Source organism: Olea europaea, unplaced genomic scaffold (genome assembly GCF_002742605.1).
Source record: "Olea europaea var. sylvestris unplaced genomic scaffold, O_europaea_v1 scaffold510, whole genome shotgun sequence".
NCBI classification, from domain to species: Eukaryota; Viridiplantae; Streptophyta; class Magnoliopsida; order Lamiales; family Oleaceae; genus Olea; species Olea europaea.
Window position 1 is genome coordinate 247,246 of NW_019263417.1, and position 27,198 is coordinate 274,443.

The following is a 27,198-nucleotide window of genomic DNA, read 5'->3' on the forward strand; positions in this document are numbered from 1 at the left end:
CAAAGAAAAGAAACAGCTAAAAGGGACTCAAAAATTAAAAATTACATAAAATTCCCTAAAAAAAGGTACAAAGTCGTAGTATTAATGAGAATATATGAAGTTTTAGACTTAATGATGGTTCCTGAAACTAGAATGGGTGAATGAATCTTATGAAATGGCAGTTTGCGACGGTGTTGAAATGCATGGTGATAGCAACAAATATGGGACAATAGTGACAGACAGATCCTATAGTGGAAGAAGAAGAGACGACGAACTGAATCGATTTTGAATGTTGGAATTTGGGTAGTTCGTTAACCTTATGGCGAAAAAGAAAAGATGAGTTTGTCAAACTGGAAAGGGAAAATATTGGTTGTCTTTGATGTTCAATGAGGGTGTTTTAGGTAGTTTATAAAATTTTAGTTAAAATATTTATTTAATACTTAATTTCTGGTCAGATGCTAAAATTACAAAGCCCTGATTTGTTTTCCGTTCTTTCTTCATTAAAATGAAAAATATGACCATTATCAATCATATAAAGTAATCACATTGGAATTTTTATCTTTTGTGTGGAGCTTATAACGACTATATTCTTGTTTGAACCCCATTTTGATGGGGAAAATAAATTTTTGAATAGTGTATTGATGTGAAATGTGTGGTTAAAAAATAAGAAAAATATTTGAATTTGTGTATAATAATATTTTATTAAAAAATGTATGATTGAAATTATATTAAAATACTGTTGAAAAATTTATTTTCTCAAAAAAAAAAAAAAAAAGGGAATCAAGCAAGGGTATATTTTTCATTCTTCCCTAGATGAAAAACAAACGGGGCTAAGGTGTATTTGTGAATAGGCTATTTGACTCAATTTCCACTTTCATTTTACCAAATCGCAACCACAGAACCCGTATCCGGCGAACGACACTGTCCTCCTCCAGCCGAGTGTATCAGTGAATAGGCTATTTGACCCAATTTCCACTTTCATTTCCCCAAATCGCAACCACGGAACCCTTATCCGGCGAACAACACTGTCCTCCTCCAGCCGAGGACTGTTCGCAGCCGCAGAGGAAGAAGCTTTTACTTCTATTTCCTCAACTACCCTTTTGCTGTATTTTCTCTCCTTCCTCTCTGTATACAGTGTTGAGTGTTGTATTTCTTCTTGGTCTACCCATAAAACCACTGAATGATTGGTTGTTTAAGAGTTGTTATTTATGTTATCTGCACTGCTTTGATTTTCAAACAGAAGTATAGTTAAGACTGCAAATTGCGCATCCGTGAATTAATTATAATTATACTATGAAATATGTGTGAACTGATTTTTTAAATTCCACATCAGCCTTCTGTAACTCATTCTGTACAACCCTTCTGCACGACCTAACAAAAAACTTGTGTGATTGCTTAAGGTGCAATTTGGAGTTATTGCAACTTTGGAGAAATCAAAGATGGCTTATGCTGCTGTATTATCTCTCAATCAGATTCTGGAACAGATCTCAAATCCTTGTCTAGAACAACATCAGACTCCTCTTCAAGACCAGCAAATTAAATCTCTACAGGAAAAGTTAAGTTTCTTACTTGATTTTCTGGATAATTATTGGCAGAGAAGGAGCGAGGAAGTACAATGTTTGGAAAGAGAAATTCGAGATACTGCATACGAATTTGAAGATATAATCGAATCATATATATCAAAGAATTTTGGTCAGGAGGGGTTTCAAGAAAGACAAATGAGATACCAAACTTTTTGTAAAAACTTGGAGATAATAGCAGATGAAATTGATTCCATTAAGACAAAGGCAGCTAAGCTTAAGGAATTGTGGAGGGCAACAGGTTTGCACCAGAGCCAGAGGACTTCTCTGCCCACCAGTCCATCAAGAATTGCTCCAAGCAGCAATAATGCTATGTTCGGGTTTCATAATGATTTGATTCAAATAATGGATCGACTTACTAGCGATAAACCTTATCTTAGAATCATCCCAATTATTGGCATGGGAGGGATTGGCAAGACCACACTAGCTAAAAATGTTTATGATCATCAACAGATTGCACTTCATTTTGACAGGCGTGCCTGGGTATCAATTTCTCAAGAATATCGTGAACGAGAAGTCTTGCTGAACCTTCTGGATTCCATGAAACAACTCAGTGCTGAAATGCGTCAGGAGAAGAGTACTGAAAAATTAAAAGAATATCTATATAAAAGTTTAAAAGGAAGGAGGTATCTTGTTGTGCTGGATGATGTTTGGAATTCCGAGGCTTATGATGCTTTGAGAAATATATTTCCAGACGATGGGATTGGAAGCCGGATCATGTTGACAACACGGCTGTTGAGTGCGGTTGACTCCCAGAGCTCTCCCCATCATATGCATTTTCTAAATGAGACTGATAGTTGGAATCTACTTCTTCAGAAGGTGTTTGGGGAAGATTGTTGCCCTCTTGAGCTGGAGGAAGTTGGAAAAGAGATTGCAGGGAATTGCAAAGGACTTCCACTTTCCCTTGTTGTGATGGGCGGCCACCTTTCCAAAGCCAATAGGACAAAAGATCACTGGGAGTACGTTGCAGAAAATGTTAGGTCAATAGTAACTGCAACAGATGCAAACTCCTTAGAAATACTATCTTTAAGTTATGATTACTTGCCTCATCATCTCAAAGCATGCTTTCTCTATATGGGAGTTTTTCCAGAAGATGATGAAATCCTTGTCTCCAAACTCATTAAGTTATGGGCTGCAGAGGGATTTCTGAAACCAGTCAGTGGTAAAACCTTGGAAGAAGTGGCAGAGGAATATTTGGGAGATCTAATTTCTAGAAATCTTATTTTGATTAGATATAAGAGTTCTAGCGGAAAGATAAGAGCCTGTGGCATCCATGATCTATTAAGGGACCTATGCTTAAAAAAAGCCCAAGACGAGAAGTTTTTTCATGTCATAGGTAAAGATGTCAAGATTTTTGCTGAAGGCATAAAGTATTCACGTCGCATATGTATTAATCCAGATATTTTTCACAAGGAATTGTCAAACTGTGATAATTCAAATGTCAATCTGTTCATGGAATTTATGCTACAAGTCCGTTCTATTTTCTGTTACGGTTTCGCTAGCGAGATTTATGAATCAGGCTATGGAAATTTTTTTCCACTTCTCAGGGTGTTGGATCTTGCTAAAGGAAAAGTAGATGGTTTTCCAATTGGAGAAATAAAATTAGTTCACTCAAGGTATCTTGCTTTCTCCTTTGATGGGAAAATTTCCATACCTAAAACATTGCCTGTTTTTCTTTGGTATCTACAGACCTTAATTGTAGATTGTAAAGAAGTACATCTACCAGAGGAAATATGGAGGATGCCACAATTAAGGCATCTCCTTTTCGGGATGTGTTATTTGCCATGCCCTACTAAATCACCAATTGATGGGGAGAATTTTGTTCTAGGAAACCTTTTAACACTTTCTAAAGTGAGTAGTTCCAGCTGTACCAAGGAGGTCTTTGAAAGAGTTCCAAATCTAAAGAAGTTAGGAATTTTGACTGAACTGCTTGAAATGACACCCTTTTCTCTAGATAATCTTCCTCAACTTGAGAATCTGAAAATCAGAAATGAATATAAACGTGTTAGTATCCCGATGAATTTCACTTTCCCACCAAATATCAAAAAGTTAACTTTAGATGGTTGCAGAATTCCTTGGAAACATATGACAATTGTTGGTTCAATGCCAAATCTTGAAGTGCTCAAACTGCTACATAACGCTTTTGAGGGGCCAGTATGGGAGCCAACCGAAGGTGAATTTTGCAAACTAAAATATCTGCTACTCCACGATATGGATCTAGCGCAATGGAGAGCCGACAACACTCACTTCCCAAGACTTTATTGCTTAGTTCTTATGGAATGTTTCAAAATAGAGGAGATCCCTTGTAGTTTTGGAGATATGCCAACACTTGAAATCATTGTCTTGGATGACGCTAGCCCTTCGGCTGTGACTTCGTCAGAGAAAATAAAAGAAGAACAAAAGGACTGGGGAAATGATAGCTTTCATGTTAGTGTCCTTGACGTGTTCCACTTCTCCTGTCTACTGGTAAAAACAAATCCTTTAGCCATACTTACTGCTGTTAATATCAGATCATCTCTCAAGAAAAAATACTTGTCACTCGTGAAATTTTAGCAAGCATGACCATTTTTGTTATCTTAGTTCATTTTTATTTATTTTATTTTATTTTTTTATTTTAAAACCTCTTTAGATTGCATGTTTTACTAATAAAGAAAGGAAACATGAAATTTAGAATGGGGCCCAGCCGGACCTCCAGTTAAAGATTACAAGAAAGAGAAAATTATCTCATCTGAAGATAGATTATACAATATAAAAGCTAAAGAACTCTACTTCATGTGCCCTTATCATACTCCTTGTCATCGTAAGTCGAGGGTAGTGTGTCTCCTTCTCATGGTTACTTTCCTATTCACTGAAGGGGGTTTTGTAAACTTATTACCATGCCAAAGTTCGGAAAGTCCTTATCAAATTCTCCTTAGATATATCCAAAAGCTTTCCTAGCATACTCCCTCGCCATTGGATAAAATGTGATGCTTTTGCTCTCCCTGTTCAGCAACATCCGGCCGCCTTCAGCAATCATGACTTGCACTGCAGCTTATATCTGATAATTTTGCAGGATTTACTTTAGTTTCAGAAGTATAAAAAAGAAAGACACGAATCTTCTCTTGGAAACCAAATTTGAAACAAAAAGTGTGATTTATTGTATAATGAAATAGTTCTTGCTAGTAATTAATTCTCTAGGGTAAATTTAATTGTATATAAACTGTTATGTAAGCCTTGCAACAGAGAGAGGATCCGGAGACTGAAATTATAGCTAAATTCTTGTCAAATGATGACACACTGCAACTTGAGGCTACAACTCAATTTCGCGAAATTCTTTCATATGGTAATCAATTAATTTACCTTTATTGAAGCCAATTAATTTGATATTAATCTTATTACTGTTTACAATATTTTCTCTTATATCTTTGATTCCATTTGCTTTCAATTATTTTGTTTCCACATACCCAGTTTCATCCATGGAGGAAGTATTATCTGGAGTTGTTCCTCGACTCTTTGAATTTCTTGATAGAGATGATTTCCCACAACTTCAGGTTTAAATTTGTGCTATTAATTGCTTCTTGTTTATTTCGTGTGTTGCATCTACTAAATACATTGAATTATTCATTTTTCTAGTGTGAGACAGCATTGTGCCTAACAATTATTTCAAATTGTTCATCTGATAACATCAACGCCCTGATTGATCATGGTGCAGTTCCCATTTTGGTGAGCCTTCTTAGTTCTCCCAATGAGTATCTTTGTGAACAGGTAGGTGTTGTGTTTTCTTGGTGTTTTGATTTTATCACAAGTGTAAGATATCAATTAACACAAGTAGTTATCTATTTAATCTCAATAACCTAATTACAACAATAATTAATTACGTTTACCCAGTCGAATTCTTCTAAATTAATTGATTCGTAAGCCTCTTGAATTTAAACTAATCTTACTCAATTAAGTGAATTCACTATATTTCTACGTGGATCAAGATAAGCCTTAATCAAGAGCATTCAATTAACCTAATGCTGCAAAATTAGTAAAATTGTATCTTTACTTTTTAGCCAAATTTCGATCTTTACTAAATGTTTTGAACAAATAACACACATCTTGACTCATTATTGTTTACAATTCAATAAATTAGTGATTGAATAACTCAAAATAATGAAGAAAAATAAGGAAAAAGAAAAAAAATACACAAACATTAATTGAAAATCAAAACATGAGATTAAAATTAAGGTTCAAAACTACATTACATCATTTATCCTAATTGCGGAGAGGAGAAGAAAAATACAAGAAAGAATTGAAGCGCATCACTGGATTAGAATGAAAAATGAGAAAAGGTTGACGATCTTGCAACAAGAATTGCCTTCTTACACGTTAAATCTAAAAAATCTTATTTTTTCTTTGATATTTCTCACAAATATTTGGCTTTTTGAAACCCTTATTTCTCCTTAATTTGACCTAAATTAGGTCCTTATATAGTGATGATAAAATTACCTTGGGAACTATGCCTATTAAAGGGGTCAGAACTCAGAATGTATCAATTAAGTTAAAAATAAATAAAAAAGTAAAATTTTTGCCTAGCCATATTGATTGCATAGAGAATCGATGTTAATTAATCCCCCTTTGGGCTTCACAACAATGCAACCTTTTATTTGTTTTAGGGAAAATTGCAGCCAAGGTACCAAATCTTTTGTTTATTAGCAAACTTTGCCCAAATCTTTAGTTTGTGCCACCGTGAGTACCAAACTTTTAAAAATGTGCAGCTCAAGTCCAAAATGACGATTTCCGTTAGTTTGACTACCAAAATCGTCAGTTGACCTCAAAAATTAAAAATCTAATAATTTTGACCAAGTAAGACGAGTAAAATTTTAACTCAATCGAGGTTTGATATAATTGGCTATATATTTATAATTTAACAATAAAATATTAAAAAAGAAGAAGATTAAAGCACCCAAACCTACCCTTTCTTTCCTGCCCCAAAGTCGTCGTCCCCGTCGCCACAACTCAGGTGATCGTTCGCCATCGCCATCCAGGTTGTCGAACGCCACCACCACTGTCCTAGCTATCCAGGCTACCGAAAGTCATCTCCATCACCATTGCCACCCAATAAAGGAAGAATGAAAAGAGTGACGAATTTCTTTACTTTATATCTGAAAATTGAAATTGATTTTAAAATTAGATTTGATATTGTTCTAGTGAATGGTTGTTCTAGTGAATGAAAATGGCGGTGGCGAGGAAAGGCGATGGCAGAGGTAGCAGTTTGATGGTGACGATGACGTGAATGTTCGATTGCTTGAGGGGGTTGAAGGTTCAATTTCTCTCTGAAGGTTTGAGGGAGTTGCAGCTTGTGAGGCGGTGGTGATGCCTTGTTTTGAGGAGGTGTTGGGCTAGAGGTTGTGGCCGTAATGTAGATGGTAATGGGTGTGGCCGCGAAGGATATGGATTCAGGTGAGATTGAAGCATAATTTGAATTGGTGGCGGTGGTGATCGACGGTGGGTAGGTAGGTGGTGGATAGCGGGTGATAGTTCATGCTATCCTCATGCTCATTGTCGGTAGATGCTGGATGGTGGATGGCGCCGACGTTAGGTGGAGCCGTCTAGTAGTGGTGGTTTTGGGTGGATATTGGTGGTTGTCGGCGGTGACTTTGGCAGTTGGGTGGTGTGATTTTGATTTTGGGGTAGAAGATGGGATGTAGCTTTTTTTTTGGTTTTTTTAATTTTTGATTTATTAGGGAAAATGTGTTTTATCCAAAATGCCACTACCTTATTTGAGGAAAATAATAAATTTATTTATTTTGGGAGTCAACTGACAGTTTTGGTAGTCAAACTAACGAAAATCGTCATTTTGGATTTGAGCTGCACATTTTTTAAAGGTTTGGTACTCACGGTGGCTTAAACTAAAGGTTTGGGCAAAGTCTGCTAATAAACGAAAGGTTTGGTACCTCGGCTGCAATTTTCCCTTTATTATATTTTTTGTTTTCCCCAGTAAGCTTTTATTATTATTTTTACTTTTCAACATGAAAGCAAACACCAGGTTTTCGAACTTTTAGCTTTGTTAATTTTTATCCTCAACTTTTCATCTTGTTAATTTTAGTCTTTTCACTATTCAACTTGTTCGAGTTAGCCCATCAAATTTCGTATTGTTGTGCTTTGGTCTGTCTTTGAACATTTTAGTCCAATTTTGGTCCTTTTTGCTCCAATTCTTCAATATTTGGTCTTAACTTTCAAAAGCTTTGATGTTGGTGATAGAATTTTGGAATATTAGCAGCTTATTTAACACCCTTTTAAGATGAATGAGAACTGAAACTCAGCGTAACACTTCATTAATGCACTGGAAATTACACTAGTAAGGATCTGCAATATAAAGAACATATCCGGTAATACAATGAATGGATTAAAAGAAGAAATAACAGGGATAAATGTGAACTTTCGAGTGGTCCACTACTCTCCAGATGAATACCAATTTTCTGCCTGGACTTGACTATCCTTATTTATAGGTTGCTCTGCTTCTAGATCATTTTCTCAACAGATTACGTAACTATGCATGTGGCCTTCTTTCTCCTTGCATTTTCTTTTCTGCCCCTACCCCCCTGTTGCGCCTTTAGTAGGTAATCTGAATTGTGGCTCTATCATTACTCCCCCCATGAGACTCACCTTGTCCTCAAGGTGGAAGGATAGAAATTGTTGTCTTAGCAGATCAAATGACTCCCAGGTGGCTTCTAGAGGTGGCAGCCCTTTCCATTGTATTAAAACGTCTAGACCCCTGATGTTGTGGCCGGTCCTTGGTCTTACCCCCAATACTGCCTCAGGCTTCAGTAACATTTCTAGCTCTTCACTCAATTGATTAGACACTTCATCCACTGTATGTTCTACTCCTGCTCTGCGCAACTGTGATACGTGAAAAACCGGCAGGGATAACTTATTTGCAACTTATCCAATCTTTTTTTCAACTGCAAATGGACCGTAAAATCTTGGAGCTAGTTTCTCATTCCCTTGGGCAGCCAATGTTTTCCAGCGATAGGGTCTAATCTTCAAATATACTAATTCACCAATTTGGAAATGAACATCACTTCTTTTAGAATTTGCTCTACTCTTCATTTTAGCCTGAGCCCTGAGTAACTGTGTCTTCAATTCCTCCAAGACCTTATCACGTTCTAGCAGCTGTTGTTCGATTGTCGACATCGGGGTGGACCCTTTTTCAAACCTCAACAATGATGGGGGATCACGCCCGTATATGATCTGAAAAGGAGTCGTCTTTGATGCTGTATGGTAAGAGGTATTATACCATAATTCTGCCCACGGTAACCAGCTGGACCAAGACTTCGGTCGGATTGAAGCAAAATAACGGAGATATGTTTCTAAGGTGCGATTCAATACCTCTGATTGTCCATCGGACTAGGGGTGGTAAGTGGTACTCCGGTTGAGTTTAATACCTTGCAATCTGAATAGCTCCTCCCAAAAACGACTCATAAAGATCTTGTCCCTGTCCGAGACTACAGATTGAGGTATCTCGTGAAGTCGTATCACTTCTTTAACAAAAACAACTGCCACACTTGCTGCCGTAAAAGGGTGTTTGAGTCCAATAAAGTGTCCATACTTGCTCAAGCGGTCCACCACCACCAAGATTGTATCCATGTTTCCTGACTTCAATAAACCTTCAATGAAGTCCATGGCAATGTCTTCCCAAACGCGATTCGGAACAGGCAGTGGTTGCAAAAGGCCCCCTGGTGAAAGGGCACTATACTTGTGCTGTTGGCAAATGATGCAATGACTGACATGCCAGTGGATATCGGACTTCATCCCTTCCCAATAGACATTTGGTGCAATATGCTTATGAGTTTTCAAAAACCCGGAGTGTCCGCCTATCTTGCTATCATGTTCCTCTTGCAATACCAGTGGAACCAATTTTGAACCCCTTGGAAGCAACAATTTCCCTTTAAACAGTAGCTAACCATTCACCAGAGCATAAGCTGGTCTGCTTGAGGGGTTCTGAGTGATGTCCTGAATGATGTTCTGTAACTATGGATCTGATCTTACCTCCTCAGCTAGAGTGTTTAGCTGCACCATTGTAGGAACTGATAAAACCATTAATTTTGCTGAAGAACTAACCTGGAAAGGGCATCTGCAGCTTTATTTTCATTCCCTGTCCGATAATGAATCTCAAATTGGTACCCCATCAATTTAAGTAACCATTCTGGTATTCAAGATTTACCTCTCATTGTTCCAACAAAAATTTCAGACTTTTTTGATCGGTGAGCACATTGAATTTTTGGCCTAGTAAGCAGTGCCCCACTTTTGAACAACGAAGATGATAGCCATTAACTCTCTTTCATAAGCTAATTTGACCTTTCCTTTCGTGTTCAGCGCATGGCTATAATATGCAGTCGGGTGCTGGTCCTGCATCAAGACCACCCTTAACCCAAACCTTGAAGCATCGATTTCGATAACGAAGAGTTTATTAAAATCAGGAAGAGCCAGAACGGGAATAGTAGACATTGCTACTTTTAGTTTGTTGAAGGCTTGCTCGGCTTCCCCATCCCAGTAAAAGTTGTCCTTCCGAAGTCGTTCCGTTAGGGGCCATGCTAATTTGCCACAGTCCTTCACAAAACGACGGTAGTATCCCATAAGTCCCAAGAAACCCCGCAATTCCTTCAATGAACTGGGGCTTGGCCAATCCACCATAGCTTGGACCTTTAATTTGTTTGCCGCCACCCCGTGGCAAGAAATGATGTGCCCTAAATACTCTACCTCCGGCTGGCAGAAACTACATTTTTTCTTGTTAGCATATAACTGATGTTGGAGTAGCACTTGCAATACCCTTCTCAAATGTCTCACATGCTCCCCTACGTTGTGGCTGAATATTAAGATGTCATCAAAAAACACCAGAACGAATCGCCTTAACTCTTCTCTGAACAACTCATTCATGAGTGACTGAAATGTCAGCATCATAAGGAATTCGTAATGCCCTTCATGTGTTCTGAAAGCTATCTTAGGGATATCCTCAGGTCTGACCCATATTTGATGGTACCCTGCCTTCAAATTCAATTTCGAGAAGATCGTTGCTCCATGTAACTCATCTAGTAATTCATCAATTCTGGGGATCGAAAACTTATTCGGCACTGTCACTTTGTTTGTTGCTCGATAATCTACACAAAATTGCCAACCGCCATCTTTTTTCTTCACCAATAAGACGAGGCTCAAAAAGGGATTGGTGCTATGCCTGATAATTCCAGCTGCTAGCATCTCTCGGGGCAACTTCTCTATTTCATTTTTCTGGATATGGGGGTAGCGATAGGGCCTCACATTGACAGAAGCTGTCCCCGGTTGGAGAGTAATGGCGTGATCTCGATCACGCGGTGGTGGTAAACCTCTCGGCTCCTCAAAGACTAAATTAAATTCGCTCAACACCTGCTCAACTTCTATGGGCATCTTCTGTAGTTCTTCTCCACCCTCGACCTCCAAACAGCCCAGTTCAAGAAGTACTTCTCCTTCCCTCTTGAATGCTTTCATCATAGCCTTCAAGGTGACCAGAGTTTTACAGAGGCCCGGGTCCCCTTTCAAGATCACGGTAGTGCCCCCAATCTGAAATTTCATCGTGTCCTCCAATCGATTTTCGTTAGACCTAGAGTGGACAGCCATTTCATTCCCAAAATTACGTCGGAGCTCCCTAGATCCAAAAGTAGAAAGTCTTCTGCCACCTGCATATTCTGAAGTGATAATTGTACTCCCTTGCACACCCCTGCTCCTTGTACTGCTAGTCCAGTACCCATGATAACCCTATAGCCCAGTGTTTCTGTTCTTGGCAAACCCAATTTCCTCACCAGGTCCGCTGATATAAAATTATGAGTAGTTACACAGTCGATTAACACCATTACTTCCTCCTTCAAAAATTTTCCCTTAATTTTCATGGTGTGAGGCGGTGTAAGCCCTACCACAGAGTTCATCGACAGCTCTACCAACTCCCCGGTCACTGACTTCTCCACCACCAAGTTTTTCGGCCGCTCTTCATCACAAACCAGCAGAACTTGCAGTTCACGATTCTTGCATTTGTGTCCAATGGAATACTTCTCATCACAGTGGAAGCATAACCCCTTTTCCTTCTTAGCTCGTAACGCAGACTCGCTGAGCCTTTTGAAGGACGAATTGGCTGTGTCGGTCGGCATGGAAAAACGGGTTGTCGCCGGCTTGGGACTAGAGCTCTGGGGAAAAATCTGATTATTTTGTGGTGACGATATGATCCAATTGGAGCTGGGATTTGATATGCTCTTAACGGGTCCATGGGCTTGGAGCACCTGATTTTTTTTCCTTCAATTCTTTAGGACAATTCCATGATCTGGTCCAACCCCTTGGGCTGCATCACTCTGATTTCGGCCCTAATTTCTGGGCTTAGCCCACTGACGAAGTGACCTTCCAATATAGCTTCTGATATATTTCCAATCGGGGTGGCCAAGGTTTCAAATGCCCTCCCGGTAAGTTGCCACCGACCTTGCTTGATGGAGGGTGAGGAATCGCTCCTCCAAGGTTCCCTCCATGGAAGGCCTAAATCGAGCTCGCATCAGGACCTTGAGCTCATCCCACCTTCGTACCCCCTTCTCTTCTGCTCCCATTGATACCAAGCCAGCACCCCTTCTTCGAAACACAGACCTGCCGTTTCTAATTTCTCCTCCTCCAACGGTTTACAACGAAATAGCGTTCTGCCCGATAAATCCATTCGTCTGTGTTTTTCCCGTGAACACCGGCATCTCCAGCTTCCTCCCTTTAGTTTCCGGTCTCCAGTTCCTGCTGGCAGCACCTCCCAATTCCCTATTGTTCGTCTCCAAGCCAGGTGAAATCTCAGAGTGCATAGTATATTCTGAATCTCTCCCTCCATCTTGTCTCTTTCCCTTCCTCTCTCTTTCCGCCTCCTCCCACTTCGTCCTCATGAAGGTGAATTGCTCGGAGATGATTGCGATGTTTTTTTTTTCCATGCTTTGCACTCTCTGTAATTCCACTTGCATCCGATCAATTCCCTGTTGCATTCCCTCCAATTGCTCCTGTAATTTCTGCTGGGTTCTCTCTAAACTCCCCACTCTATCTATTAAATTCACCATAAGGATCGATATGCTTTGATACCAGTTGATAGAATTCTGGAATATTAGCATCCTATTTAACACCCTTTAAGATGAATGAGAATTGAAACTCAGCGTAACACTTCATTAATGTACTGGAAATTACGCTAGTAAGGATTTGCAATAGAAAGAGCAGATCCGGTAATACAATGAATGGATTAAAAGAAGAAATTACTGGGATAAATGTAAACTTTCGAGAGGTCCACTACTCTCCAGATGAATACCAAATTTCTGCCTGATTTATTGGACTTGACAATCCTTATTTATAGGTTGCTCCGCTTCTAGATCATTTTCTTGACAGATTACGTAACTGTGCATGTGGCCTTCTTTCTCCTTGCATTTCCTTTTCTGCCCCTGCCCCTCTGTTGCGCCTTTGGTAGGTAATTTGAACTGTGGGTCTATCAGTTGGTCCCCGAACCTCAACAATCTTTTGAAGGTAGTCTTCCTTAAGTTTCAAAATTGAGCAAATTTGATCCCAAATTTCTGATAGGTTGATTTTCGCATCCAAAACTCGCGAATCAATTATACTCTTCTATGTAAATGTCTAACGTACTATAAGATAAAGATTTCATAGTACATAGAAGGATTTGTTGGTGCATACATTTAGGAATGACTAGTCTTGGTACGTGCGTGCACATTTGCTGTCGATTATTGTGAAAAGTTTATTGTTGTTATGTTTGCTTGTACACACAGACATTATGGAAAAATGTTTTTTTTTTCCTTCCATTTTCATCACAAGCAATTATGGGGTATATATTTTGTTAATGTAGAAGAGGTATCACATTTTTCACTTCGTAAAACAAGGAAGAAACTATTAACGTGAAGCATGGTCAAACATGGAAGCCAAGCTTTAGCTTTAAAAGATTCGACGTAAAAAAATTGTTTTCTTATTTTTTAATATTATGCTCAATTTTCAATCATTCTAAAAATGATTTAATGATTAAAATATTTGACACCAAATATCTAAAATTAATACTGTTTTTCATAATTTCAACTTGCAACTAGACAGATTTTACTTAATAGATTTATAAAACCCTCATAAATATTTTTGAAATTTTCAACAAAATGATGTCTAAAAATCATAATTACAAAATATGGATAGCACTTTTGCTTAAATCTTATCTGACTCTTATAAGATAAAGTCATTCTTGACTTCTGTATAAATAAAGTTATTGAGTAAATTGTTCAAATGGTCATTGAACTTTACAAAATGTTTTCAAAGGGTCACTGAACTTTGCAAAATGTTTCTACAGGGTCATTGAACTTTGAAAAATATTTCCCACGGGTCACTGGAGTGACTTTGAAAAATGTTTCCAATTCAGTGGCCCCTGGGAAACATTTCAAAGTTCAGTGAATTTGAGAAAATCTTTTGCAAAGTTCAGTGGCCATATATGTGATTTTTAAAGTTTAGTGACCCCGTAGAAACCTTTTGCAAAGTTCAGTGACTATTTAATTGGTTTTTAAAGTTTAGTGACTCCTTAGAAACTTTTTGCAAAATTTAGTGACCATTTGGGTAACTCATTCGAAGTTATTTGAAAACTTGAAACTAAAGTCAAATATCAAATAAAATGGTTTTAAAAATGGGAAAAAAATAGTGAAATAAAAGACCTAAAGGGGAAAAAAAATAAAAAAATATAATAGTCTAGGTGCGCATTAGGCAGTTGACAGGCATTTAAAAAAGGAGAAAAAGAACTAAAGTCAACTAAAAGACTTTTAAAAAATGGAAAAAAATGTAGTACCTAAGCGCAAATTAAGTGGTCAACTAGTTTAATTTCACGCTTACTGTCAAGGCGTAGCATTTCGCTTTCGCCTAGGCGACACCTAGGCCAACTCTTTAGAACATTGGTTATTATAGTAATGTCTATTCTAAAAGGTTAGCTTTATTAAGAGGAGTAGCTTAGGTCCCATTGGATGTTGGTTTATATTTTCATCTTTATTCAATGTAGAATTTATCCCTTAAAATGTATTGAGAAAACACAGAGGAAAATCAGGGATACAGATTTTGGGGAAAAGTTACATGTTGTAGTTCCCCATAGATCTGTTTGACTTAGTTATATATGGAAAAGCAAGCCCTGATGGATAAGGAAAATAGAGCAGATGCTTGCCATATTTGAAGTCTATGATGGGGATTATAAAGAAATAGATAGCTGCTCCCTATTGTTTCAATTCTCAATATACTTGCACAGATGCAGCTTTTCTGGCTTAGTTTTTGTGCATAAATTATAGTAATATCTTGTACAATCTCAACTTAAGAAATCCGAATTCCTTGGCAACCAAACCAAATCCTAACATCCCTTCTTCACATCTGAATCTTCTTTTCCCCCAACCTTTATTATGGCTGAACCTCACCAACCTACCGATGAACTTTCTCACTAGTTTCGAGAAGAATCTTCTAATCCCTATTTTTTACATCATGGGGAGAGCCCTGGACTTGTTTGTCTCACAACCATTAACCCCTTATAACTATTATGCTTGGAGTAGAGATATGTATGTAGCCCTCTCAGCCAAAAACAAATTAGGCTTCATCGATAGCACCATCACAAAGCCTATTGATACTGATGCCAAATACTCACAATGGTAGAGGTGTGACCACATGATCCTATCTTGGATCACCGACAGTCTCTCATATGAGATTGGCGGATATATTATGTTCTCCGACTCTACATCAGAAGTGTGGGGTGAGCTCAAGAAGAGATTTGCAAGATCAAGCAATAATCGGATCTTCATGCTCGAACAACAGCTGTTAGCAACTAAGCAAGGCAAAGACCCAGTAAATGTCTTTTTTCCAAGTCGAAACAAATCTGGGAAGAGATACTGAGGTATGAGGAGCCTTTCAAATGTTTAGCAATATATTGTAATGCTATTTTTGTACTGAACGAAAGGCTAGAGAGAAGACAAATCATGCAATTTCTTATGGGATTGGATGACATTTACGCTAGCCTAAGGAACCAGATTCTAATGAAGGAACCATTGCCCTCGTTAGATAATGTGTTCAACCTTATTTTACAAGGGGAGTGTTGGATTTTATGCGCAATATTAAAGAGATGAAAACGGAAATCAACACAAGAATTTTACGTGGTTCGGCGATGTGCCTACGTCCATGAGAGCGAAGCGGAGATTTCTTTATTCAGTTGTGAAAAATAGGGTTACAACATATTATTTATACTAACCCTAGTTTGAGCCTATAAAAAACTTTAAGGCCCGTACAGAAAATACCCCTGTACCGCAGGGGCGTTGCCCCTGCACCCCCAACCCATTTAGCATTCATAACAACCAGACAGTGAATTAAACCCGCGCAAGGCCGATGTCGTCGCTCCGCTCCTCTAACTCCACTTCGCTCCGCGCCGGCATTGGCCCATTTGATCCAGGGCTTGTGTTCCACTCTATATGAGCTACATACACAACAATCTCCACCTTGGCGAATATTCACCCCTTAGGAGAAAAAACATAATTTGGAAAAAATCACACCATCTAGGACCAATGGGTTGGGACACATCTTCTCTAACAGCTAGAGATATTAATCAAGTTCAAGCAATGCTGGAACTTATCCATTGTGATTGGCTTTGTCATCATGTCTGCTGCATTTTCTGAGGTATGCACCTTCTCTAACAACGTCTCTCCTGAAGTAACCAACTCTCTTATCTTATGAAATCTCACATCAATGTTAGGAAGATGGCACCTGACTATCACAGTACAGCTTCATTTTATCTTGCTTGATTCCAAGTTCCCTGACAAGCCCTTTCAACCACAATAATTCCTTGGCTGCCTCAGTTGCCGCCATATACTCTGCTTAAATTGTAGATAATGCCACAAGTGATTGCACCATTGACCTCCAACATATGGGCCCACCTGTGAGTGTGAAAACATAACTTGTATGGGACCTTCTGTCATCCAAGTCCCCTGCATAATCTTCATCTACATATCCTTGAACTGAAATATCACCATGTTCTCTCTCAAACATGATCCCGCACTCCATTGTACCTTTCAAGTACTTGAAAATCCACTTTACAGCTCTTCAATGCTCTCTACCAGGATTAGCCGTATACTTACTAACCACATTGACTGCATGTGCTAAATCTGGTCTGGTACACACCATTGCATATATCAAACATCCAACTGCACTGGCATAAGGTACCTTTGACATCTCTGCAACATCTTCTTCACTCTTTGGGCACTGATTATTAGACAATCTGAAGTGATTTGCAAGTGGTGTGGCAACTAATTTTGCATTTGACATGCTAAACCTCTCTTAACACTTTCCTCAAATAATTTATCTGAGACACCCATAATTTTCTGGCTTTCCTATCTCTGTTGATCTCCATGCCAAGAATTTTCTTAGCCGGTCCCAAGTCTTTCATATCAAACTTACTGCTCAACAAAGATTTCAATTTGTCTACCTCATCCATATTCTTGGCAGCAATTAACATGTTCCAATACAACATCAAGAAAATATATGAGTTATCCTCAAGAACTTTGTAGTATACGCAACAATCATACTCACAACGGCTGTAGCCAATCTGAATCATATGAGAGTCGAACTTCTTGTACCATTGCCGTGGAGACTGCTTAAGCCCGTATAAAGACTTCTTCAGTTTACACACAAGATTCTCTGTTCCTGGTTCCAAAAACCCTTCTTGCTGCTCCATGAAAATCTGTTCCTCCAAATCACTATGAAGGACATCAGTCTTCACATCTAGCTGCTCTAACTCCGAATCAAAATTAGCCACCATTGCCAAAACAATCCTGATGGAAGTGTGTTTGACGATTGGAGAGAAAATTTTATCATAATCTACTCCCTTCCTCTGTGAGTATCCCGTTGCTACTAATCGAGCCTTGTATCTTTCTCCTTCCTTTTCTGACATTACTTCTTTCTTTCTATACACCCACTTACACCCTATCTGATTCTTCCCCTCTGGAAGCTCCACCAAATCCCAAGTATCATTTTTATGCAGTGACTCAATTTCCTCCGTCATAGCCTCATCCATTTACCTTTCTCCTGACTACCAATGGTATCCTGAAAAGTTATAGGATCGCTATTGCTGGTCATGAGTGCATAAGAAACCGAATCCTCAAAACCATACTTTGCTGGTGGTTTGGTAGTGCGACGTGGTCTATCTAAGGCAAACACTATGATACTGCTCCACCTCTGACCCAGAACTATCTGCTCCCTGAGCATTAATTCCTGTGTTAACATTGTCTAGCTCTACTTGCACCACTTGGCTCTTACCTGTGCCCTCATCTGAATTGAGCTTCTCTTTATCTGTAGAAGCTTTAAGTTTGAATGCTTCATCAAATACTACATCCCTACTTATCACCATCTTCATTACCTCTGGATCCCAAAACTTGTATCCCTTTACACCTTTAACAAAACCCAGAAAAATGCATTTTCTTGATTTCGGATCAAGTTTGGATCGCTGATCACTAGATACATGCACATACGCCGGACAACCAAATACTCTTAATTCAGAATAATCAACTTCATTACCTGTCCAAACTTCCTCTGCAACTTTTCCATCTAGTGCTGCTCGTGGTGATCTGTTTATGACATAACATGCCATGTTCACTGCTTCTGCCCAAAAACCCTTCGAGAGCCCTGCGTTCAGCCTCAAACATCTTGCCCGTTCTGCAATTGTTCTGTTCATCCTTTTCGCAACACTATTCTGTTGTGGTGTCTTGCGAACTGTATAGTGCCACTGAATACCATGCTCCTCACAAAATCTCAGAAATTGTGAATTTGTATACTCTGTTCCATTATCTGTCCTCAGATACTTAATTTTTTTGCCCATTTGGTTCTTTACTTCTGCTTTCCATAATTTGAACTTGGCAAAGGTTTCAGACTTGTGCTTATGAAATATACCCAAACTTTTCTAGAGAAGTCATCAATGAAAGTAATAAAATACTGAGATCCACCTTTGGACAACTCCCTCACTGGTTCCCAAACATCTAAGTGCACGTAATCAAGAATGCCCTCTGTCTTGTGCTTTCCCATCTTGAAGTGTACTCTGGACTGTTTTCCAAGTACACAGAACTTGTAGAAATTCAACTTGCATGATTTTACCCCCTTCAACAAATTCCTCTTGTGAAGCTCAACCATGCCACGTTCTCCTATATGCCCCAGTTGCATATGCCATAGAAGAGTGTCATCTGACTCTGATTCTGCTGTAGCAACTCCATCTACAACTGTATTCCCGAGTAGTTTGTAGATATTCCCTACTAATTTCTGACCTTTCATCACAATCATAGCCCCTTTCTTCACTGTTAGAGCTCCACACTCTGACTTATAAGAGTAACCCTTTGTGTCTAAAGTGCCTCAAGAAATTAGATTCTTTTTCAACTCAGGTACATGCCTAACATTTTCCAAGGTCCTTATCACACCATCGAACATTTTAAATTTTATGGACCCCATTCCAATGACCTTACATGATGCATCATTACCCATCAGAACAGATCCAGAATTACCAGAATGATATGAATGAAACCAATCTCGGTGAGGACACGTGATATGAACAGGCTGAATCAAGTATCCAACAGTTATTTAATTTTACAGAATTACCTACAGAGACCGATAATATGTCTCCATCTCCAGAATCCGAGTCTCCTTCTACAACACTAGCTGAGTTTGAGGACCCATCACCTTTCCTTTCATCACTCTGCTTCTTATTCGGACAGTCTCTCTTAAAGTGGTCCATCTGATGGCATTTGTAGCACTTCACGTTTTTCTTATTTTGATTTCTAGATTTTGATCGTGTTCCCTTTAAAAAAAACACCCGTCCTTCCTTCTCCCACGATCCTGGTAGCCCTTTACGATCAACCCTTCACCCTGTGAAGTTTCACCAGTACGCAGTTTCCGCTGGTTGTAGGCTACCAGGGCTGATGTGACTTCCTCCAATTCGAGTCTCTTTACCCCACGTCAACGTGGTCACCAGATGGTCGTACGAAGGAGGTAGTGAGCACAACAAAATCATTGCCTTGTCTTTATCATCAAACTTGATTTCAAGTCGCAATAGATCGCTGATGATCTGATTGAACACATTGGTGTGTTGAATCAGATCCGTACCCTCCAACATCTTCAGCCCATACAGCCGCTGCTTTAGATGTAGCTTGTTCGTGAGAGACTTTGACATATAACGACTCTCCAATTTCTCCCAAACCTCCGCCGAAAACTCAGCGTTCATGACGTGATACATGATTTTGTCTGCCAAACAAAGCCGAATTGTACCAACTGCTCGCACCTCGAGCTCTTCCCAACCGACATCTGACGTACCCTCTGGTTTCTTCCCAGATAGTGCCTTCATCATTCTTTGCTGCGCCAACAAATCCTTCACCCTTCACTGCCATAATCCGAAATTCCCAGATCCGTCAAACTTCATCACATCAAATTTTGCAATCGAAGAACTCGCCATCTGAATCTAGCTCTGATACCAGTTGTTGGATTTTATGCACAATATTAAAGAAATGAAAACGGAAATCAACACAAGAATTTTACGTGGTTCGGTGATGTGCCTACGTCCATGAGAGCGAAGCGGAGATTTCTTTATTTAGTTGTGAAAAATAGGGTTATAACATATTATTTATACTAACCCTAGTCTGGACCCATATAAAACTTTAAGGCCCGTACAGAAAATACCCTTGTACCGTACCGCGGGGGCGTTGCCCCTGCACCCCCAACCCATTCAGCGTCCCTAACAACTGGACAGTGAATTAAACCCGCGCAAAGTCGATGCCGTCGTTCCGCTCCTCTCACTCCACTCTGCTCCGCACTGGCATCAGCCCATTTGATTTAGGGCTTGTGTTCCACTCTATATGAGCCACATGCACAACAGGGAGGCTAATCATGAGCTCACTAACCCTGTCCAAAATATTTCAGAATCTGCAGCAATGGCGTTTAATAGTGGGAAGACTCGGAATTAGAAGGAAAATCCCAATCGGACAGAAGGAAACTAAAAATGTGGAAGAATGAACGATACCATGGAAACTTGTTGGGAAATCTACGGATACCCTCCAAACTATAAATTTCATAAAAGAAAATCTGGAAGCAGAACCAGCAAAGGGTGGCCAAGAATGCATCCTCGGATAGGGATTAGGATTGTCAAGTCTAAACATCTCACCAGATTAGATACAACAGCTTATAACTCTTTCGCAATGCCAAAATTCCACCCGATCCAGCAACAACTGAAAAAATCAAGGTATAAGTTTATCAAATAGCAATAGTAAACTTCTTGGTACTTTATCTATATCGTTGAGACACTCTGAGTTGCACAAATACCATCACCAATAGCACCTGCTCATACCAGCAAGGAAACTACCCATGCAATCAACCCACATGTAGAGCACTACCACCAAAGTGACCCAACTTGCCCTGAGATAAATTCTCCATCACCAACACACGATGTCCGCGAGCTAAGAAGATCCACTAGATAAAGGTAACCTGGCTATTTCTAAGATTTCCTTTGCGGACTTGTAACTTCTCTAGCAAAACCACACGGTACTCCTACTGCACAGCAAATGGATGAAGGTAAATCTCACTCCATTTCCTGTGTTCTAATTATGATAACATGTCTCTTGCTCACCGTACCTTCAGCTTAGCCATCACTATAGAGCCCGAACCCACCTCTTTTTCCACTGCTAGCCAGTACCCTCATTGGAAAACAGCTATGCAAAATGAACTCACAACTCTTGAAGAAAACAATACTTGGGAACTGACCAAATTACCGAGAGGTAAAAAGACCATGGGATGCAAGTGGGTGTTTAAAACAAAATATTAAGCGGATGGTACCATTGAGAGACATAAAGCACGCCTTATAGCCAAGGGATATACACAAAAAGAGAGGGAAGATTACTTAGAGACATTTTTCCCCGGCTGCAAAAATGCCCACAGTTCGCTGCCTATTGGCCATTGTAGCCTCAAGAGGTTGGTCCCTCTACCATCTTGATGTCAATAATGCCTCTCTATGGTGATTTGGAAGAGGAGGTTTACATGTCATTACCACCGGGATATGGTAGAGAGGGGGAGAATGGTGTATGTAAGCTGAAAAAGTCACTCTATGGCTGGAAACAAGCTTCAAGGTAATGGAATCACAAAGTTAACTTTGGTCGTCACCAAAATTGGGTTTACACAATCCAAAGCCAACTACTCAGTGTTCTTCAAAAAGACAAATGCCTCTTTCACTGTCATGCTTTTTTCTGTTGATGATATGGTGATACGGGGAGATAATGAGACCAAAATTCAACACTTGAAAGAGCATCTAGGAAAACACTTCAAATTGAAGGACCTTGGGAAGTTGAAATTTTTTCTGGGGCTAGAGATAGCCCGCTGTTCAAAAGGGATTTCCATATGCCAAAGAAAATACGCGTTGGAAATCTTGCTAGATTGTGGGTTAATTGGAGCCAAATCTGTTGAAATTCCAATGGAACAAAATTTAATGTTTAATAAGGAAGGACTTGAACTTGCTGATCCAAGAGTACAGAAGATTAATTGGCCGATTGTTACACTTAACGATCACATGTCCAGACATCTCTTATTCTATGCAAGTATTGAGTCAGTTTAAGTCAAACAAAAAGTGGCCCACTGGAAAGCGGCCCACTAGAATGCAGCCCTTAGTTGTGAGATGTAGGATCTTCATCACTGGGTTTATTTTATCCAACAAGCAAGTCCCTGCAGTTGGCAGCATTCTGTGATGCCGACTGGGGAGTATGCACACAAAGAGATCAATAATTGGTTTTTGCATTTTTCTGGGAGATGCCTTGGTCTCATGGACATCAAAGAAACAAAGAACGGTATGTCGATCATCAATGGAAGCTAAATATCTCTCAATGGCCTCTACCACATGTGAATTGGTTTGGTTCCGAAGCCTTTTACAAGACCTCGATATAACTCTCAACCATCGTGTTCAGTTATTTTGCGATAATCAAGTCGCTATTTACATTGCATCCAATCCTGTTTATCAAGAAAGAACGAAACACGTTGAGATCGATTGTGACATTGTCCAGGAAGGGATTCAAGAAGGTTTATTGAAACCATTTCACATTTCTACAAATTTACAATTTGCTAGTATTTAACTAAGGCAATCGGATCTAAACAGTTTCATTATTTGTTGAATAAGATGGGAATCCACTTTGTAGCTTCTCTGTCTTGAGGGGGAGTATTGAGAAAACACAGAAGAAAATCAGGGATATAGATTCTAGGGAAGAGTTACATGTTGTAGTTCCCCATAGATCAGTTTGACTTAGTTATATATGGAAAAGCAAGCCCTGATGGATAAGGAAAATAGAGCAGCAACTTGCCATATTTGAAGTCTATGATGGAGATTATAAAGAAATAGATAGCTGCTCCCTATTGTTTTAGTTCTCCATATTTGAAGTCTATGATGGGGATTATAAAGAAATTGATAGCCGCTCCCTATTGTTTCAATTCTCAATGTGCTGGACAGATGCAACTTTTCTGGCCTAGTTTTATGTATAAATTAGGAGTAATATCTTGTACAATCTCAACTTAAGAAATACAAATTCCTTGGCAACAAAAATAAATATTCTCTTTTGTTAATATGCATTTACAAGAGGGTGGCTCGTTTGAGCAAACTAATCTTGAATTCGCATTCTCATTTTTTAGTCTTAATTGGATCCAATTGCTCATTGAAATTTAATGAGCTTTGATATTATGTTAAGAATTGTGGTTTCTTCTTAAAATGTCAACCTTATTAAGAGAAATAATTCAATTTCCATTATAAGTAAATGTATATTTTCATCTTTATTCGATATGGGATTTATCCCTAACATATATAAATTAACACACTGATAACTACATGTACAAAAATTGGTTTACAATCTATTGTTAAGAGCACCGGAATCATCACCCTGTTCATCAGTTTATTTAAACAGCCTTTTATTGAGGTTTTCAGAGAAAAGGGGAACATTACTTACAAAATTTCTCATCTACATCATGAGATTGGACAATGTCAAGGTGATGCAATACAAATTAAAATGGTGTCATAACCTCAGGTTAAAAAAAATTAAAAGTAAATATAGAACATAAAATCTGAGTGCAGAAAACCAGAAGAATGCAAATTTATACTAATTGATTAAAACCTAACGCCCCGTAAAGATGAAAAAGTTATGGCCAACACCCATGTGCCGAGCTGTAGATCCGGGATAAAATCTATGCCTTTAAACTAGTGGCAAAAATGACATTGTTCCATGGCTACTTATACGTTTTCTTCAGCTGAGTAGGGGCCATACCTTTAAATAGTAAATGAAATAACAACGGCGTGCTCCTTGTGTTAGGATATGTTCATCAAATATTTTACAAATAGATAAAGACTAATGCAATCTGTGAATTTTATTTTATGTCGGCTGTTGACTGTATATCCAACTATTTAATGTAGGCACTTGAGGTGTTAGGAACATTTGCTGATGACTCAACAGAATCTCGTGATCTTGTCCTTAGTTATGGAGTGTTAATGCCTTTATTGACAAAATTTAATGATAAAACAAAACTATCCATCATGAGAAAGGCAACGCGGACATTGTCAAACCTTTGTCGAGGAAATCCACTGCCTCGGTTCGAGCAGGTATGTCTTCTAATTGCTTTTCTGTTTGATTTTGATGCATATCAATACTGTTGGACCCTTATAAATTTAACCAATTCTTTCTGGATATTGAGTAGGTGAAATCTGCCCTCCTTCCTCTTGTATGTCTGATTCATACAGACGATACAGAAGTAATTAGTTATGCATGCTGTGCACTGTCCAATTTAACTTTTGAGACAGAGGATACGATCCAAGTTGTAATCGATGCTGGTGTTTTCCCTCGTTTGGTTGAGCTTTTACTGTTAGTGAAAAATGTTCCTACTTGATATCCTTCACCGTTTGTTTGGATTCCTTGTTTTTTATTTGTAACTTTGGATTTATTTATTGAACTTCATAGTTTTGCTTATTTGGTTTAGTGTTTCACAGATATCCTTCACCGTTTGTTTGGATTCCTGCCCTATACACTATTGGTAATACTATTTGCTCTGTAGATGATATCCAGATTCAGGTATCAGCTGATTCTTGTTATGTAATATTCACAAACCAACTCTTGTTTGCTTGTTTCATATAAAAGATGTGTAAGGTAGGCAGGCCATTTTGTCTTTTAGCAGTTTCGATGATCTACGTACTCACTCTTCATTGTGTATTTTATTTACCTTTGTCATCTTACGCCCCTCTTACAGAATTGCAGGTGAGCCTAGTAATAGATCGACTTGCTTTTAAGCAAATTTTTTTCCAAAACACGTTTCCCTTTAAAATTTTCCTTTTCTTCCAAGTAAAAAGGAAAAACTTATTTTGCGAGTTTGACTGCTTATTCTCATGTATTAGAGTTTTTCATGATGATTTTGTTTTTCATAACGAATTTTTGAGGACTAATGATCATTAAAATATATTGGTTTCTGAATTCAATTATATTGCTGTTCAATTTGGCATTGCTCTTATTCTTTTGCGATTATCGTCTAGTGCGTAGCTATGTTGAATTCATTTAACATAACCATATTTGTGGTTCTCAAATTGTATGAATGTATATCTTTGTATGCTATTGTGATATACTATAGGGAACCCCCTTGAGACCTTGACTATGAAAATACTTTTAGTGGAAATATAAAGAGACTATCCAATTCTTTGGTGACCCCCTTTTTACTCAATATCATATGAGAAATCAACCCTTACTCTTTGACCACTTTTTAAGAAGAGCTCTAACAAAAATTTCAATGCTGACTCTGTAATTGAGGATGTCAAGCCGTATTATCTTTTTTATAAACTTACTTCTATTTTATGATTTCCAGGTTATTGTTGATAATCGGGCTCTTTCTTTCCTACTTAACTTGTTGACACAAGATTACAAGAACGAAATCAAGAGCGCCACTATTTGGATCATTGCAAAAACCGTAGAATGGACTAAAAATAATATTCAGGTAATTAATGGTTTGAGATAAATAAGTATTTTTTTTTTTTTTTAATTCAGTTGGAGAAGGTGGAGGATTGATGTCAGAGTAAAGACCTTTTTAGTTTTTAGTAAAAACCGACCAAACCAATCAAACCGAACTGACTCGGGTTGGTTTGACACAGATAATTGGTTTGGTTTGATTTTCTTTTAAACAAAACAATAGTGGTTTGGACCTTGAAATCGCTAGTTAACCAAACTAGCCCAATTCACATGTTTATTATTATTATTATTATTATTATTTTTTTTTTAAGAAAAATAAAAATCAAAAGATAAGCCATAAATCTTAAAACTATATTTCGATTCTCTCTAATCTATGGTGTTTTCGGTAATTAATAGCACTGAAAATTTCCTTTCACAAACGTATGTGTTATAACTTAGCATTTTTCCTTACTTGGATAGTCATGCTACTTAACACATAAAAAAAAACAAAAATTTTTAATTTTCCGTTTATCCGTCTTTATTTACCTGATCTTATTGTTAGTTAATAGTTCTTGTAATATAAAGTTATTTAGTTATTTTAGTCCTTGTAATTTAAGTGGGCTCAAAACTTGAACATTTTTTTTTATTTTTTATTTTTTAAATTCAATTTAGATTAAAAGTTCAAACTTGGTTTTAGAGCTATAGAGCGAGTTGGTTTGGGTTGAAATTCACCCAAACTGACTAATTTGGTTTTGGCTGCGGGTTGAGTTGAAACCGGCCCAAATTGTGAGCCTACTATTTTGAACATCAAGACTGAAGAATTTTTCTCGTGCCTTCTTTCACAATTTGTCTCATAGTAGTACTTCTGTTTTGATGATTTTGACGTTTGCACTTCTGTTTCTGTTTGTACGTTGAAGTCTTCCGTTTATATATCTTAAAATGGTGGATGTTGAGGACATGTCATCTAAATACACAGGCTATTATTGAGGCTGGTATTATTTCGCCTCTTGTCCAACTGCTTCAAAATGCTGAATTTGACATTCAGGAAGCGGCTGCTTTCGCTCTGTGTCATGACTGAGGGAACTAATGAGCAAATCAAGTAAATTCTTCACAGCTTTGTCATATTCTCATTGCTTAATGTACATTTAGGTTGAGTATTAATGCCTCATCTTTGTGGCAGGTTCTTGGTGCATGAGGGTTGTATAAACCCATTGTGTGATCTTTTATATGGTCCCAACGAAGTGGATATAATCAAATACTGCTTGATAGGCCTTGAGAACATTTTAAAGGTTGGAGAAGCTGAGAAGAACCAAGGTAACACTGACGACGTGAATGTCTTTGCTCAGATGATTGATGATGTTGGAGGTTTACAGAAGATTAAGAACCTCCAGGCTCATGACGACAATGAAATATGTGAAAAGACTGGGGGGATACTTGAAACATATTGGCAGGAAGGGGATGATGAGCAGCTTCCTTCTGGTGATTGATGATTTCGTTTGTTTTCTGCCAAATATTTTAACGCATGTTTGATGCACACTAATTGAGCGGACAATATATTGGACAATATTTTGAACATTTTTCTCCATTCTACTATCAACCAAACATGGCTAAGGACTTTAAAAGCGCGTGCTGCCCAAAAAAAAAAAAAAAAATTCTGAATA

The 27,198-nt window shown here is 38.3% G+C and overlaps 1 pseudogene; it reads left to right on the forward strand.

The window, feature by feature from the left end:
• Positions 1 to 810: 810 nt before the first annotated feature.
• On the forward strand, positions 811 to 27,127 carry LOC111388610 (annotated as a pseudogene).
• Positions 27,128 to 27,198: the final 71 nt, after the last annotated feature.